The sequence below is a fragment of the Carlito syrichta genome, unplaced genomic scaffold, assembly GCF_000164805.1.
Source record: "Carlito syrichta isolate Samal-C Ts95f unplaced genomic scaffold, Tarsius_syrichta-2.0.1 Scaffold311026, whole genome shotgun sequence".
Lineage (NCBI taxonomy): Eukaryota > Metazoa > Chordata > Mammalia > Primates > Tarsiidae > Carlito > Carlito syrichta.
In genome coordinates, this window is record NW_007255122.1 from 157,379 (window position 1) to 163,449 (window position 6,071).

Here is a 6,071-nt window from a genome sequence, read left to right on the forward strand (position 1 = left end):
TGCGGTGGCCAGGAGCGGCCACTGCACTCCGGTCTGGGCGACAGAGGGAGACTCCAACTCAAAAAAAAAAAAAGAAAGAAAAGTTCACCCCCCACAGACAGGGAGGGGGCCTACACTCTAGGTGATTGTGGCAGCGTAACCCCTCAAAGCCCTGGCTTAAATCCTTTTCTTGGAGATGTTGCACGTGACTGCCATGACTGCTGAGACTTCCTTGTCGACCACCTGTGGATGTCTTGGAGATCCTGTGACACAGAGACCCATTAATGCCCACCCACATTATCATAGTCCCTAGAGAAAGGCGTGACAAGCATTCTAATTCTCCTGTATCTTCCCGACATTCCTTGGAGCTAATGAAGTGTGTATTTCCTCCCTATCTCCTAGGCATTCCCAGTAGGTAGCTTTGGGGGATCCTCGACTTCCCTGTAGATCGGCTGTTCAACTGGAAGATTAAGTCCCCACCCACTTCCCCTCTGGGCGGGTCATAACTTTTGTAATTACAAGTTTCACCAATGCATGACGTCTTAGGCCTTATAAATTCCCTTTACTCTAGGCGAGCTTGATTGACACTGTGAGATACCTGACACCAGGAAGTCTGTTCCTAAAAAGACAAAGTCAATAGAGTTAATTTTACTTAAAGTGTGCATGTCTCCAAAAGCATAGCTTCTACTTTCTCATCATTGTATTAAGATTTAGGAAGAAGAGTAAAGAAAAATGCATTTCCTACTCTCAGCCCATCCTTTCAGCATGCACCTCCACAGACCTGGCATGCAGCCAGCTCTCTCAGAGAAAGCTTGCTAGGAAAAGGGACTTACAAATTGCAGGGAAAGCCACACCTGCAACCTGCTGAGGAGGGCAGAGAAGCACCAGATGGAACAATTGGTCATGAAAAGCCTAAAGAGATTCCGCCAACAGTACAGTGTAAATTTAAAGCTATCAAATTGATTTCTGGCTAGGCACGGTGGCTCACACCTGTAATCCCAGCACTTTGGGAGGCGGGGAAGGGAGGATTGCTTGAGCCCGGGAGTCCGAGACCAGCCTGGACAACACAGAGAAACTTCATCTCTACATAAAATAAAAAAACTAGCCAGATATGGTGGTGCATGCCTGTAGTCTCAGCAACCCGGGAGGCCAAAGAGGCAGAAGCATCTCCTCCTGAGCACAAGATCATGCCACTGCATTCCCGCCTGGGTGACAAAATGAGATCCCGACTCAAAAAATTGATTAGCAAGAATCATGCACAAAAAAAGAACAGCTTTCTATGGGGAAAAAAGAAGAGAAACAATTAATTTAAAATGTGATTGTCATTTAGGATCATGGAATTATTCCATATCTTAATCACAGTGATAGTTCCGTGGCTCTCTGCCTTTGCTAACATTCATAGAACCATACACTAAAAAGGACAAATTTTATTCTACAAATGACACAGAGACCCGCTCATGTCTGTCCATCTTGTCGCAGCCCCTAGAAAAGGGCACTCCCAGTGGGTAGTTTCAGGGGACTCTCAGCTTCCCTGCAGACTATGCCCAAAGATGTAATCTCTGTTTACTTGCCTTCTTCATAATCATAGGTTTGAACAATACAGCATCAATGTAATCAGAAGTCTTGTGATTTGCATAACTTTTGCAGCAATGAAATCATTAGTCTTGTGACTTGGGCAACTTTTGTAATGTGTGATAAACTTCCTTTACTCTAAATGTCACCATCTAAATGTAAAACGCAGTTGTAACTAAGTCCTATACAATGCTCAGCTGGTCACAGGGCTAATGTATAGGTACTGACAACTCTGGACTATAAAAGTGAACTGTAAAAGCCTGGAGGGCAAACAACTATTTTAGAAAAACCTCGAGTTTGGCTCTGCTCCCAGGATTCGAAATCAAAAATAAACTTCTTTCTGCCAGATCCCTGCCCCTTGATTTATTGGTATCAAGGGTGAGCAGCCAAGCATTACTTGGATCATAACACGTAAGTTAAGCTTAACACAAACATAACTTTTATAAGATGGTTTTAAGCATGATTGCAAACATCTTTAAGAATTAGAGGCTGGGCACAGTGGCTCACGCCTATAAACCCAGCACTTTGGGAGGCCGAGGTGAGAGGATTGCCTGAGCCCACAGGTTTGAGACCAGCCTGGGCAACATGGCGAGACCTCATCTCTACATAAATCAAAAAATTAGCTGGGCATGGTGGTGCATACCTGTAGTTCCAGCTACTTGGAAGACTGAGGCAGAAGGATCGCTTGAGCCCAGCAGGCCGAGGCTACGGTGGCCAGGAGCATGCCACTGCCCTCTAGCTTGGGTAACAGAGTGAGACTCCAAATCAAAAAAAAAAAAAGAAAGAAAAGAAAGTGCTCTATGTAACGGAAGAGCTTCCTCAGTTCCTCAATGTCCATTTTTCCAGTGGACCCCAAAGGATGTCTATTTTTGGCCACTCCATGCACTCCATGGCAAGCCATGGAGCTCTGACTTGTGCTTTGAAAAATCACAGAAAACACAAACCTGTGTCATCATTTTCTCCAGTTTGCAGCCCAGTATTCTGTCCTTGGGGAAAGGAGGTCTTTGGTGAATATTTGGGAGCAGATCAAAGTAAATGAAAGGTTTATGACGCTGTCTTTGGGAAGTCCCAATCAGGGTCTCAGCTGGACATACTAATTGATCGAGGAAAAGATGACCAGTTTCTTTGAGATGGACAGTTACTCCCTGATAACTTCGTAGCTGCCTGTACAGAAAAGAAAATCCCCATGTTTTTAGATTACAAGAGGGTTATGGTCATAGCTTCTACTTCACTGCAACATTGATTACTGACCACATGGGATACCATGCAAATACCTGAATGCATGAAAAACTTCAGATCAGAGAATCTCTTGAGGATTATAAAACTTGTAAGAACACAGAATCGCCAAGCAAAAGAAAAGATTTCAAATGTTGGATTTTATAATGTTAAAAGGGTTTCATTCTGTAGTTGAATCATCTCTGAATAAAGACATGAAACCTTAAAGATATGGAATTTTAACTCTAAGCAAATGTATTTTGTAGTCCTAATTTTTCTGAAGGAACCATGGCATGTATTTAGTAAATTCTCACTAAAAAATATCCATATATATATATATATATATATATATATATATATATTTTTTTTTTTTTTTTTTTGAGTTGAAGTCTCACTTTGTTGCCCAGGCTGGAGTGCAGTGGCACACTCAGGGCCACCCCAGCATCGACCTGCTGGGTTCCAGGCATCCTTCCGACTTAGTCTTCCAAATAGCCAGAACTACAGGTATGCACTACCATGCCTGGCTAATTTTTTATTTTATTGTAGAGACAAGGTCTCGCCAAGTTGCCCGGGCTGGTCTCGAACCCACAGGCTCAAGCAATTCACTCCCCTTGGCCTCCCAAAATGCTGAGATTACAGACTGAGTTACCTAGCCTGGCCAATATCCATAAATTTAATGGACAACTTTCCTCATAGTATCTGAAAGGAGTTAAGAAACCATTCCCAACTTTTGTCAGAAAGGAAAAAACTAGAAGTCTGGGTGTTTTACTGGGAATTAAAGGTTAAAAAAAAACTATGTCATTAACTTCAAGTCCAATCAATATGATAATGTGTACATTCACTCTGTTTCTCTTCTTTCTTTTCCTTAGCCCTAAAATGGATATTTCGTTATTCATTTAATCTCCCTCCATAAGTTGGAAAAAGCAGAAAGAAGTCTAAGAATAAACCGAACACCTTATCCTGCATGAGGCTTTACAGACTACAAAGCACTTTTCGCATCAGTGTTTCACGTGGCCTTCACAATATCTCAGAGTAGGAAGGGCAGGTTGTACAATTTCTCTGTAACATCTGGAAACTTGCAGATGCAGAGAAAGGATCAGATCAATAACGCTCACCAGATGCTGACTGTTGGGGACTGCATGATCCTCTGATCACCCCCAAGGCCTCCTTTGAGCCTCTGAATCTGATAGTATTCTCTTGGAAATCTGCCTTATTTGACCCCAACTGCTATAACAAAAGCACCACACACTTGGTAGGTTAAGCAACAAGCATCTATTTGTCACATTTCTGGAGACTGGGGAGTCTGAGCTCTAGGTGCTGACCCATTTACTTGCGGATGTCTTCCTCTCTGCAAATGGTCACATTTTCACTGTCCTTACCTAGTGGAAAGAGAGATTATCTCTTATAAAGGCACTCATCCCAGTGATGAGTATCCCATCCTAATGATGTAATTAGCACCCAAAGCACCCCCTTCCAAATACCATCACATTGGGTATTGGGGCTTCAACATACTGAGAGGACCGTAATAAAGTATATCATAGACTTAGGTTAAGAGCATGCGATAACCCAATAAATATGTAATCAGCTTGTGGACAATAGCACAGCCATTTTTAGTTTTCTGTCTTAAAACATAACCTGTAACTGTTTAAAGTTCCAGTTATGGGAAAAACTGCAAAGCTTCAACCCCTTCCCTTATCTCATTTTCCCCTTAGCAACATCCAATCAGATGCCAGGGGGTAATCACCTAAGTTTCCAGATGTCTCTGCAACTTCCCTAGCTAGTGGACCAAGGTCAGCCCGAGTCAGGCTAGCCAATCCTCCACAATTAAGCTGACCACCAGAGGTTACTACCCAATTAAATGGTAACACAACTGGAAAGCCCCCCCAAACTCCTCCTCCCTTTGTGTAAAAGCATAAAAGGCATCTGCTTAAGGAAATCAGAGCCTCTGAATGTACTCTGCTGTGTCGGCTGTCGACAGAGGCCCAGGCTCGAGCTTGTAAATAAAGACCCTCTTGAACTTTCATCGGAATTGGCTCTTGGTGGTCTCTCGGATTGAACTTTCGGCCACTACAATACTAATTTTGAGGGCACACAGATATTCAGTCCACAACAAATTCTTAGCACCACATGACTTTCAGTTAAAAAGTAAGGTGAGGCTGGGCTTGGTGGCTCAGTCTGTCACCCAGAGCACTTTGGGAGGCCTAGGGGAGCGGATTGCCTGAGCCTGTGGGTTCGAGACCCGCCCGGGCAACCTGGTGAGACCTTGTCTGTACAATAAATTAAAAAAAAAAATGAGCTGGGCGTGGTAGCACGCGCCTGTAGTTCCGGCAAGTTGGAAGGCTGAGGCAGAAGGATCGCTGGAGCCTGGCAGGTCAAGGCTGCGGTGGCCAGGAGCAGCCACTGCCCTCCAGTCTGGGTGACACAGTGAGATTCTGACTCAAAAAGAAAAAAAGTAAGGCAAAGGGTGCTATCCAGACTCCCTATTTGCATGCAGCTATAAGGAAAGGACAAATATGGCTTTGTTTGGAATGCTGCCAAATTAGGATGCTTTCAGGCTATGCATGTGACGTGAAGAGTATCAACCATCTTTGGCTGATTTTTGTTATTTTTTGTTTTTAATGTCTTAAACCTGATTCCTGGCAACCTACAAGTAATTAACACTCATTCCTTTCAGTTTCTGTATTTTGATTCTTTAAAATATCAACTTAAATATTCTCCATGATACAGAAATATGCAATTTTAAATATATGGCGATATATTTAAGACTTAACACATCTTCCGTAATGTCTGACTCCAAATTCAGAGGATTTCCTCTAAATTCAGTGGTGAAGAAAATTAGCTTCATAAAAATGATTTAGGATGAGATGGAAATGTTTTGATTCCGTATTTCATGAAAGCAAAGAAATGAGTCTCCAGGGTCATTAAGCTCTAAATAAAAAGTTCTTCTGCTGAAACATTACATTATCATTTTTAAATAGCAAAAACATCCTTAAGCCAATAATATGCTATGTAGGTTTAGGAAAAATAACTCATTAGGAAACAATGAATGTGACTAAAATATTTAGTGAGCCTCTTTCAACGCCTGATGTGGACCAGTTCACAATGAGAGAGTGTGTTTGCAGCAAAAAATAAGCAACAGGGAATCTAACATCACATTGTAGAAATCTTCTGTGTTACTGTAAGGCTCCTATGGGATCTTTTGTCCCTTCATACGTTTATTCATTTCACAAAGAATCTCTTTTTTTTTTGAGTTGGAGTCTCACTCTGTCACTCAGACTATAGTGCAGTGGCCGCTCCCGGCCACC

General features: G+C 42.5%; 1 pseudogene; it reads left to right on the forward strand.

Moving 5' to 3' along the window:
* Positions 1-2,829, forward strand: part of LOC103270992 — a 4,652-nt pseudogene extending 1,823 nt beyond the window's left edge.
* The last annotated feature ends 3,242 nt before the right edge of the window (positions 2,830-6,071 follow it).